The following is a 12,009-nucleotide window of genomic DNA, read 5'->3' on the forward strand; positions in this document are numbered from 1 at the left end:
TGAGCCAAGATCGCACCACTGCTCTCCAGCCTGGGCGACAGAGTGAAACCCTGTCTCAAAAAAAAAAAAAAAAAAAAAAAGGAAGATAATCTATTCTGTAGTTCTTCCGCCCTGTTTCCTTACATGAATCCCCCATCCCGGAAGTTGCTTCAGCACATCTGAGGACAGCCATAGGGATTTAAGCAGGACAGTTATGTGATAAGATTTATTTCTAGAAAGAGCCTTCTGACGATGGTATAAAGAATGGATTGGAGGTGAGAGAGGCTGAAGGCAGAGAGAGCAGGCGGGAACCTCTGCAGTAACCCAGGCAAGAGATGGTAAAAGTGAAGCAGATAAAGAAGGGAAGAGTTTTGAGAGGCATTTAAGAAGTGGAGGCCAGGCATGGTGGCTCACGCCTGTAATCCTAGCACTTTGGGAGGCCAAGGTGGGTGGATCACTTGAGCTTGGGAGTTCTAGACCAGCTGGGAAACATGGTGAAACCCTGTCTCTACTAAAAACACAAAAATTAGCTGGCATGTGCCACATGCCTATGGTCCCAGCTATGTAGGAGGCTGAGGTGGGAGGATCACTGGAGCTCAGGAAGTCTAGGCTACAGTGAGCTATGATCACACCACTGCACTCCAGCCTGGGTGACAGAGCAAGACCCTGTCTCAAAGACAACAACAACAAGGGGAATTAGGGTCAGACCCTGGGCTTACATCTGTAATCCCAACACTTTGGGAGGCCAAGGCTGGAGGATTGCTTGAGCCCAGCAGTTTGAGACCAGGCTGGGCAGCATAGCAAGACCTCATCTCTACCAAAAAAATTTTAAAAGAAAATTAGCCAGGTGTGGTGGCACACCCCTGTGGTCCCAGCTACTTGGGAAGCTGAGGTGGGAGGATTGTTTGAGCCAGCATGTCAAGGCTGTAGGTGAGCCGTGATCACGCCACTGTACTCCAGCTTGGGCAACAGAGCAAGACCCTGTCTTAAACAAACAAACAAGCTAAAGAAGTGGAATTAATACTATTAGAAAACTGTCCTGGGGCTGGATGTGGTGGCTCAAGCCATTAATCTCAGCACTTTGGGAGGCCGAGGCAGCTGGATCACCTGAAGTCAGAAGTTTGAGACCAGCCTGGCCAACATGGCGAAATCCTGTCTCTACTAAAAATACAAAAATTAGCCAGGTGTGGTGGTGCATGCCTGTAGTTCCAGCTATTCGGGAGGCTGAGGCATGAGAATCTCTTGAACTTGGGAGGTGGAAGTTGCAGTGAGCTGAGATCGTGCCACTGCACTCCAACCTGGGTGACAGAGCGAGACTCTGGCCCAAAATAATAATAATAATAACAATAATAATAATTTGCAAATCATATATTATCTGATAAGGGATTTATATCCAGAATATATAGAGAAATCCTAAAACTCAACAACAATAAACAAACGGTCTGATTCAAAAATGGACAAAGGACTTGACTAGACATTTTTGCAAAGAAATTACACAAATGATCGATAAGCACTAAGACAACATGAAGAGTCATCCAGCCAGCACCCTGCTGTTTAAGTTTCAGCCACCTTCTGACTCACACCTTGAGCTAGAACCATCCAACCGCGGGCTTCCTGAATTCCCATCCCACAGAAATGGAGATAACGAAGTGGTTGTTGCTTTAAACCACTGAATTGGAGTGATTCATTTTGTAGCAATAGTTAATGGCACATGGTAAAATGTTAATATGTAGAGAATCTGGGTGAAGGGTATAAAGGAACTCTTTGCAGAATGGTCCTCTACCTTGTGTATGACAAAGGGGTGGGGTTACAAGGATCATAGCCTCTTCTCAAGATTACTCAGGGCAGTCTACACCACCCAAGTCTATACCTGTAACAGTGAAGCTGAGCTGGAACTTCAGAATGGGAAAGCAAGATAAACTGATCGTGCGATTTCCCTATTGCCTTGGTGACACCCAGATACCCTGCAGATGCAGTTAGAAACAGCTTCAGTTGTCCAACTCTGTGGCTAGAAAAAAGTGTAGCCTGGGTTTTTACTCTCCTAACCCCTTGATTTGTTTTGGGAATTATTGTCTACAAAGAGCTGTCTCCTTTCTGAGAATTGCTTTAGGTGGAAGAAGAGAGGATGTGCTGTGTCCCCTCTCTTTTCTTACTCTATTTGTAACTTTCTTTCTTCTTTTTTCCCCAAGAAAATGGGCTTAGTTGGGGTGCTTTGGCACCAATAATCCTGCGGTGGAACTGTGGGAGCTAGACAGGGAGATTTGGAAGAGAATGCTAGATTGTGAGTTCTTGCTTTTGAGTTGTTTGAAGAGAATGCCGCATCTCTGGCATGTCAACAAGCCCAGCAGAATCCAGTAACGTTCACCAAGAGGGCTTGATTAGAGCTGGTTAGGGGATGATCAGGATGGTTAGGTGTGAAGAGCTTACGCTGATTATGGAGGGTATGGGAGTCACGGGGTTGGTACCCAGTGAGGAAATTTACCTTAGTAGAAACATTTTGGATAGTGTAGAAGAGAGAAGAGCTAGAGGCGAGGATTCAGGAAATAAAGAATGCCAGAGTCTCAATTAACAGGATGGAAAGCTAAGGAGATGAGAGACTTATAATAGTAGCATAGCACTAAAAGACAAACTATGTGTAAAGGTATTAGAAAAATGGGGACTGGGACTCTGAGGCAGTTAGGCCAGAGAAAAGAAAAAGGAAAAGATTTGTCTTCATTTGATTCAATTACATAAGCATTTCTCAGAATCTGCTATGTGTCACATGCTGTGGTGGATGCTGAGGGAGCTGATGAAAAAGACAGAATTCCTGCCCACCAGGGTCACATAGTCTGATTGGAGACACAGACACGTAAACAAATGACGATAGTGTAAGGTGTGTGTAAGAAAGGAGGAATGTACAGGGTGAGTACAAAGGTGACCTCAAGGCATCCATGGGAGTCAGGGCTGAGGGAGGAAGAGCCAGAAGACATCAGCACAAAGAGAACCAAGATGCTGGAGTCACAGGGGGAAAGAACATACTGGAGCCCTGGGCAGAGCAGTGCAGGACAAGGACAGCAAGCGTGGAGAGGAAAGGGGGATCGAGAAGAACCGAGGAGATCCATAACAGCATGCTTGGAGGAGGGAATTCGGGAACACGAATGGACGTGTCAGAGGGAGCTGGTTATGAGGAAGTAGACTGCCAACCAGATAGTGAGCAAGATGAAGAAATAAGAGGTGTTTATCCTTGCAATGGGAGAGAGACAATAAGACTGACAAATACTCAAGTGATCTGTGGATAGACGATTTCGTTAGCTCGATTTAAGGGTAAAGGGTACACTCTCTGGTAGGAGATGAAAGGGGATGTTTAAAACAGGTAGAAAAAAATTGGGCTGGGCACGGTGTCTCACGCCTGTAATCCCACCACTTTGGGAGGCCGAGGCAGGTGGATCACCTGAGGTTAGGAGTTCGAGACCAGCCTGGCCGACATGATGAAACCCCCGTCTCTACTAATAATACAAAAAATTAGCCAGGCGTTGTTGCGCATGCCTGTAATCCCAGCTACTCGGGAGGCTGAGGAAGGAGAATTGCTTGAACCCAGGAGGCGAAGGTTGCAGTGAGCCAAGATCGCGCCAGTGCACTCCAGCCTGGGCGACAAGAGTGAAACTCCGTCCCAAAAAAGAAAAAAAATTGAATTTGGGGATTGGAGAAAAAGACTGTGATTGGAACCCACACGCCAAGAGAGGAGATAAAACCCAGCCTTAGCTCTTCCATGTCGCTGAAAGAGAAAAAAACGTCTCTTTTTCCTTTTCCGTAGCCATAAAAGATGAAAATCCGTCATCCAGCTACTGAAATCAGGTGTACACGGTTGTTCCTCCTGTGATGAGACAGGGCGGAGGGATTGTTACCCTGTTGCCAGGGAAAAAGGAAGGGGCTGTTCCCAGTTGCTATGGTGACGAGGTAGGCGCGTTCCCTCGGTACCGCCGCACACGTCTGAGGCGCTCTCTTCTCCTCGTTGCTACGGCAACGCAGTGGGCCTGTTCCTGTCGCCCCCCGCCTCCCGCCGCAGTCGCTAAGGCAAGGTGGAGGTAGGGGCTGTCCTCCTCCCGCCGCTCAGTTGCCTTGGAGACGGCGGGTGCCCTGGCCCCGCCCCGCTCGGACTGTCAGCGGCGGCCGCATCGCGCCTGCGCAGTGCCCTCGTCCCCCGCAGTCTCTGTGCGTTGAAGCCGGAGACCGCGGCGGCCTCAGCTAGGACCCTCCGCCCCGGAGCCGCCGGCCGGAGCCGCAGCCTCTGCCGCAGCGCCCCCGCCACCTGTCCCCTCCCCCGCCGCCTCCGCCGGAGCCGCCTCGCGCACTGTGAGTCCGGGCCGAGGCGACGGACGCCGTGGGGCTGAGTCAGCGGGAGGCCAGGGCCCGGGCTGGGGGAGGGGAACCGGCCTCCCCCCGCCCCCGCCTCCCCACCCGCACACCCGCACCCCGACCGCGCCTTCCCCGCGCCGGTCAACCCCCTCCATCCCTGTCGCCGGGTTCCCTCCGGCCTCGGCGGCCCGGCCTCCCCAGCCACTCCCCCTCCCCTTCCCTCCTCTCCCCTTCCCTCCGTCTCTCCGGGTCCACCTTGGGGGTCCTTCCCTACTAGACGTGGCCACCGCACCTCTGCCCTGGACTGATATTTCCCCCAAACTACCTCCCGTCCGCCCTTATCCCTTCTCCCTCCTCCTCACTCCTCCTAGGCCTGACATCTCCCGGCCTCTCTGGTTCTCCCCAGTGATGTGCCATAAAAAGAGTGACAGGAGAGCGAGGGGAGACCTGGGGGAGGGGGAACATCGGGCCAGGCCCAGCCTGGGGGCCTCAGGTTTCTTCCCCACACGCTCCTGCCTGGCTGGTTTGGGGAAGCAGGTCTGGACAGTTCTCACTGGCTGCTCAGAGCTTGCAGGGCTTTTCGAATAGATTTGGCTGGGAAGGATTCAGCCCCATCGTGATCATCTAGCGTTTAATGAACGCGGCTAGTGCCTGGTGGCCTTCTAGTGGGCTGAGCTACTGCCCAGCCGGCCGCTGGTGTGGAGCGGGGAGTAGAAGTAGTGGAGGGAAGGGAGAAAAGGTTGCGTTTGGGAGCTCCACGTTCCTGTGCTTCCGGTGTGGTGTTGTGAATAAGCATCTTGCGGTACTCTTTAAAATGCATTTTTTTTTAATCGCACTACAACCCTGGTATAATGTGAGGTTTGGAAAAAGGCCTGATGCCATCCATAAGAAGTGCTTACTGTTTATATATGAAGGGGCTGTGGCAGGACTTGATCTTGGATTCCTGTAAATTAACTAACTGGATAGTAGTGAGTTTTAACATAACGTGTGCAGAGTTGAGAGGAAGGAGAAAAATCGAAGCTTCTCCATGGTGTAGGTGTGAGGCCTGTACACTGTGCCTCCTCCAGCTGTGTGTCTTTGTGAGGGCTGTCACCAGATAGGGGTTCTAGCATATTGGGACAATTCCCTGGGTTATGTTTGCTACCCCTCCACCTGCCCATCTTGCAGTCCCTGTTCTTGGAATAGAAGAGCGTCCCAAACAGTTTTCTTTTTCCAGAAAAACTGAGCTGAAGTCTGAGTTAAGGCCCAGAGCCAGAAACTCTTAATAAACATGTCTCAACTTGAGGGCCCCTAACTACTATGTGTGTACCTCATTGTCAACTTCTTTTTTATTTGACTTCCAAATTTCAGTGTGCTTTTAGAAAGCACATGTAAATATAAGCTAGATCTACCGCACAAGAGGCTTTGGGATTTTTACTCCAGATGGTAAAAGGAACGCATGGTCCATTTCTAAAAATCATGGTGAAGGAGCCACTCATTTGGAGTTTCCGGGGTTGCAAACAATGAGAAATAACTATTTCACTCCTTTACTTTGCTCAATCATGGCCTATTGGCAGCCTCCTCAGAGCCACTCCCTGCCCCCATGCCCATCAGATTAGTTTACAGTAGCCAAGACGGCTGTCGCCGTAGTTTTAAACATAGAGATGAAGTTCAGGAAAACTATAGCCCCCATCCAGCAGGGCAGTTTCTTCTGTTTCGAATGCCAGACTGGGGTTTGGTGGGATGCACCTGCCTGTGGGGCAATGGGAACCGTGGGGCCTGAGAGTGGCATTCCTTCTGTGTGGTCCTGTGTCACATAGCTTACCAAAATACCCGAGCAGGGCAGGAGCAGACAGCTGTGCTGGAGAGCTGCTCCTCCTGGGCTGAGTGTATTTTCGGAATCAGCGATATTACTGGGGTGGAGGGTTGTGAATTAAGGAGGAAGAAAATGTGTCAAGGCTAGATAGATCAGGAGGGTGTAAGTAAAATGTTCCTTTCCAGTTTGCTATGCGATAGTACATTTTCAGAGGATCAGAGTAGTTTTTATATGGATTAATTTGCCTTTGAAATCCACACCAGTGTTTTATGAGATAATGATGGAATGCCTTTTAAACTGCTACTATGAGGAAACAGGACTAATACTTGTCTTATACATTGCCTATCCAGCTGTTGCTGAATGTAATTGTTAAGATCAAGGAGAGGGACATGATTTGAACCAAGTTAGACCTAAATCTATGTAATGGATACTGAGGTTTTGTAGGACTGTATTCTTGATTCTAAGACACACCAGCAATTTACCAACAGCTTTTAGGTAAAATAATCTAATGCTACCAGATCAAAATATATATATGTTGATTCCAAGGTGCATCCTCATTTTAGAAACATTAAAACCCTCAGGAAGTGGCAAGACTTGAGGGAAGGATTTGTGAATCTTGGAATTGAGAAAGAATGCTATTGATACTATTCCTGTGTGATGATGCCGTTTCTGACCTACCGTCCTGAGAGCGCATGCATTGTGAAGATGAGTTTCTTCCAGTCCTTCCTGCATGCCAGCACACATTGTGGGGTTGTGTTTGTAAGATGACTGGCTGGAGTTAGGCATAGTAGGAGGCTATTGAACGGAGGAAAGTTCCCATATGAGAATCCAACCCAAGGTCTTAATGTGGTACTCTCCAGAAACTGAGCGAACTCACTGGCAGCAAACGTCTTATGAGCTATACCTGAATTTAGCCGAGTAACATTTGTCAGAAGCGGAACAGAAATTAATAGTTTTTTAAAACAGAATGCATCTGCCCTGATTTGCTTATAGATACATTTGTAAAGGTCCCAAGGCACATGTCTCCCTCCCTTAGGATGTTAGCACTGGAGGTGACCCCAGATGGTATAGTTTAATGCCCTCATTTCTAAAGTTGACACGAGACACCAAAAGTTAAATGACTTACCTAAGGTCACCCAACCTATGCAGAACGTATGTAAAAACACTTTGTAAACTGTGTACACTAGGCAGATGAATGTTGGTGGTTAGTAGTGGCTGAGTCAGGATTAGATCTCCAGATTTCCGGACTAGAGTTATTCTTCAACACCATATTGCCTCACCCCTCATAATGTTCCAAAGGGTTTTAATAAAAATAATTTAGTAGTCTGTAATTAGCCCTGTAGACAAGGGCTTGTTTTGTCATCTGAGATGTTGCACAGCCAGGCAAAATTTTGTGTCAAACTGTCTAACTAAATATTTATTCTTGCCACCTTAAAAATAATATTTTTTTATCACACATTCTGACTTCAGGAAGGTCTTTCTTTTTTTAATTTGCATCGACTAACAGAAAAGCAAATGTGAAGTTGGGTATTTGAAGTCTTTTCTACTTCTTATCTGTGAGACTGCTGCATTCCAGAAAGCAAGGTGGAGAGGCAGACGGGGCTGAGAGGAGGAGTGTGCACATTGGGCAGCTGCGGGGTTATCTTCCAGCTCTCAGAATGGAGCCTTTTGTAGTTTCTGGGAGCCATAAGGACTTCTAAACCCTCTCCTTGGGAAACGCAGAGGCAGCCTGGCCTCTGGAAGCAGGCAGACTTGAGTTCATATCCCCATCCAGCCATCTCCTTGCTGTGTGGCCTTGAGCAAGCTATGTTACCTCTGAATGCCAGTTTTCTCATTTATAACCCTGAAATAATAACTATCTGTTTTACAGGGTTGTTGTGAAGATTAAATGAAAGGGAGTATGTAGAGTGCTTGCTTCATAAGAAATAGCAATGATTATTTTATATTGACTAAAGCATAAAATAGCAAATAATGGTTTCAAAATTGTTTCGTGATTTAGGTCCATCTTGGACGCTCAGTTTCGTAGCCCCCATCTCTCAGCACCCCTCTCGGTATTTGACAGGAACAGAGAAAAGGTTTGTCCCGGGAAGACCCGGCACTTGCATTATTATTTCAACTGCCAAAACAGGAGTATATGAAATATATCTTTGCTCCATGTATTCAGCCAACCTGAAAGACTGGCAGGACAGGAGCATTTGACTTTAGGAGGCACAGATGTGGTGTGCTTGGGTGTGTGGTGGGGGTGGCTAGTCCTCCAGCAGGGAGGCCAGTCTGGGGAGTGGTCTTCATTTGAAATAGAAAAGCTGCTGAGCTCTTGCTTGTGAGGGACACACATGTGGCCCTTATTGACTTCCTCAACTGGTAGAGGCATAGATTTCATCGGTGACTTTGCTAAAATCAGCTTCTGCATCCGTGAGATCCAGAGGTCAAGGGAATGGAGCTATTCATCTTAGGAGGGAAACCTCGCCAGTGAGCAGAGGTAAAGGGAGGTCATTTTGGATGAAGAGAATTACAGACTGGCTCAAGGCAGAAACTACTGAGTAATTAAAGAACCAGGGCAAGCTGTTCAGGTGCAAGAGCAAAAGTGAATTTAAATTCCTAGATAAATTTCAGTAGGGAAGGAAATACCCATGTATAGACATCTAAAGATTGAAAAAAAGAGAAACACAATAGTGTTTACCTCTGGGAGGTGGGATTTGGGTGTGGGGAAGGGAAAAGGAGACTCAAAGGGGAACTTCTACTTCATATGTTTTTGTATTTGACTTGTTATAAGAAGCATGTATGCTTTAGTCATTTAATGAAGACCAAATAGAATGGGTAGTGATTGTTGTTCAGTAAATACATTTTGGTACAAAAGAAGCAGCTGCCTTTACTTGGAGCCTCCCATGCCTGGGGCAAATAGGGTTTGACAGCTTCAAGCAGGCCCAGGCAGTTTGCACCAAACCAAGCTTTTAAGTGAGAGCAGGATCCTCCAAAGTGGCTGCTTCCCGGTCAGCCCAGGGTACTTAACTGACCACCTACCTCATCACCTCTTCCTAGTCTTTTCACTCCCCTCTTGAGAATAGTCCCCTCCATCTGTTGACCAGCTAAAATAATCATAATTATTCTAATAAACTAATTTTCAACTATTGATGAAAATGGCATCTGACTATATGACCTTCATGAAAAATCCTTGCCTCTTAGTTAATGTCAAGAGGGCTTGAAGTTTAAAGGGACCCAAGCTGAAATACTGGCACACTGTGTAGCTAAATTCTAGATCACACCTGGCTGGTACAGCACATCTTTTACATAATCATTTATTAACTGCTTCTGGTAGGAATTACTGGTAAACTCTGATAAAATCCTTAAGGATTGAGCTTTTAATTTTGTCGTAAGTTGGCCAGCTGTATTTTCTAGCCAGATGTCATGTTTATTATAGAAAGATGACACACCTATTATTTGGACATGTGCTTTGGGTTGCTTACCCAGGAGTTAGGATGGGTTATGCTGAGTAATTCACATTCCATCACCCAGTCTTCCCTTTGGCCAAGAGTACAATTTCGTGTGACAGTTAGCCAAGTTTCGTGAAGCATGCTGTGGCCAAATATGATTTTTCTTGTGCGTAGAGTTGACTGGCCAATACTAGCGTAAGCCTAGATCTTGCACTCACTAGCACCATGCCCTGCCAGCTTTGCTAAACTGACCAGATGTTGTTAGTCAACTTTTTAGCATAACATCAGTGTTTTAGGCTCTGGACGCTTCATTTGCCTCAAGTAAATAAGGACTTGTCCTATCTAAAATGCTTTAACTCCATGCAAAACCATTTTTTTCCCTGAAACTATTTCCTATATATAGGAGATACATACCACTTGTGTGATACGTTTAAAATAACTGAGCAAGAAGCATGGCTTCAAATCTGCCTTGTAGTTTGACTATATATAAAAAAGCTTAAAAGGATGTATATCCTTAGACCAGAAAGTACCATTCTAGCAATATTTAGAAAATAAAAGGTGTGTACAGAAATAATTGTAAAAGATTTATTAATGCAACATTACTAGTAATATCAAACATTGAAAGCAACCAAAAGTGCCAGCAACTGAGGATTGGTCAGGCTCACCCAGATAAAATACTGCACAGGCATTAAAAACATTTGGAGAAGAATATTAATACCAGAACTTTTAATATCAATGAAAAAAGCAGGATGAAAAATAGTATGTCAAGGAAAAACCCATATTTATGAAGAAAAACATGAAAAGATACTAGAAGAGCATATGCCAAGTCGTAAGTGATTGAGTAATGGGATTAAAAACGAATGGCTTTCCTTAGTGCTTGTTGATGTTTTCTAAGCTTTTCTGCATTAAGCAACTGTTACTTAATTATGACATTTTAAAACCAGTGACTTCTAGATTCCATGTAGTAGAACAATCTTTAGAGTCGTCTTTGCCTCTTACTTTCACTGTTTAAATGTATCAGAAGGTTTTAGTAAGACCTTGTATACCACAGGGCTCTGTTTTAGGTGGCCTTCTTTTCCCAGGTGTCTTTTCAGATTCTCTGTACTCCCAGTTCTCCAGTGTTCCAGGGGCCTTTTTTGAGGCTTTTGCTCGTTTTTGGTGTGGATGTGCACCTGTCGAAATTGTCTGTTTCAAAAGACTTTGCCCAGGCCCGCTACGGTTGCCTTCCTCCCTTTGCCCTTTGTCACCTTCCATTCAGCCATGAGCTCAGAGGCCCTTTTTCCTTCCAGGGATGGAGAGGGTTGGGTGCCCACCCATGGCCACCCGATGGGCAGAAGCCCTATGTAGGCATGGGCTAGGCCACTCCCTCTGTGCCACACCAGGTCCATGGAGCTGCTGACTGTGTTAGAAGGGCCTGGCCGGGCAGCTGTCCTCTGGCCTCATCTTTCCCATCCACACACACACACTGTACATTGCCTAGATGGCCCAGCCCAGTGGACTGATACCTGCCTTCAACCAGTAGTGGAGTCTGCCCAGCTCTGAGCACTGAGAAAGGGGCGCTTTGGCCTCCTCCTGAGGATCCGGGACTTCGAGTTGAAGAACATATGGCCTGTCTCATAGCTCGGCCTGTGCTGTGATAAATGTTTGCTAAGCAGGATCTGCCTCTTCCTCCTAATGGTGTGACTACCCAAATACTTGTCTCAGATGGGGTGGGGTCCTTCCCTGCTGCCTGGAATTATTAGTGAGCAAGTCTTTGGGTATGGCTGGCTGGAGAGACTCCACCACTCGGAGAGAGTGATTGTGGGAGAAACAGTCATCTTATCTTGAGGGCATTGTGGTCCTGGTCACCTTGTAATTTATATGGTATTTTCTGACTGGTAAGAGATGAAATCTTGGCTGCTTCTGAGTCAGCAAGATCATAGTTGGGTCTAAGGTGTATGTTGCCATGTGAAAGGGGCAGGTCTTAGACAACTAGATGAAATTAGATACCCTTCCCATGTGAGGAGTGTTTAACGCAGGCTTATCTCCAGTGGCATAATGCGTGCTGTGTAGCCAGGCCTTTCCGCAGCACCAGACTCTTGGCAACCAGCCACCCTCCACCCCCACCCGCTTCCCTGAAGGTTATTGACACTTACCTGGGACTCTGATTTGGTCCTTGATTTGTTCTGATTTTAGATGGGTAGAGCTCATAGCTAAAAGCTCTCAGTTTAGGCATCCTATTAACACTCTTAAGTGACAGGATCACTGCTAAGTACAGAGATGTGTTATGCTGGCGCCAAAATAGCAAGGTACAGTGTCTTGAGACACTTGTAACTTGATAAGACTTCTATTACCCCAAAAGTATAGTTCCCGGGTTTACAGATTATTCATATAAATTTGCATATCATCTTCACAAGACATGTAAGCATGCTCTCAGCATGTATTCTTCATCAAGCCCTTTCTCTGTTTTGTATTGTTAGTCACTATGGG

At 46.5% G+C, this 12,009-nt stretch overlaps 1 protein-coding gene across 2 annotated transcripts in view; it reads left to right on the plus strand.

Moving 5' to 3' along the window:
- Nucleotides 1-3,923: 3,923 nt before the first annotated feature.
- Nucleotides 3,924-12,009, plus strand: part of MAPRE3 (microtubule associated protein RP/EB family member 3) — a 56,762-nt gene continuing 48,676 nt past the window's right edge. For both annotated transcript variants that reach the window (XM_030800013.1, XM_030800014.1), the window contains exon 1: nt 3,924-4,311. The gene's annotated coding sequence lies outside the window, so the exon portion shown is untranslated. The remainder of the gene's footprint in view (nt 4,312-12,009) is intronic.

The sequence above is a fragment of the Nomascus leucogenys genome, chromosome 19 (assembly GCF_006542625.1).
Source record: "Nomascus leucogenys isolate Asia chromosome 19, Asia_NLE_v1, whole genome shotgun sequence".
Taxonomy (NCBI): domain Eukaryota; kingdom Metazoa; phylum Chordata; class Mammalia; order Primates; family Hylobatidae; genus Nomascus; species Nomascus leucogenys.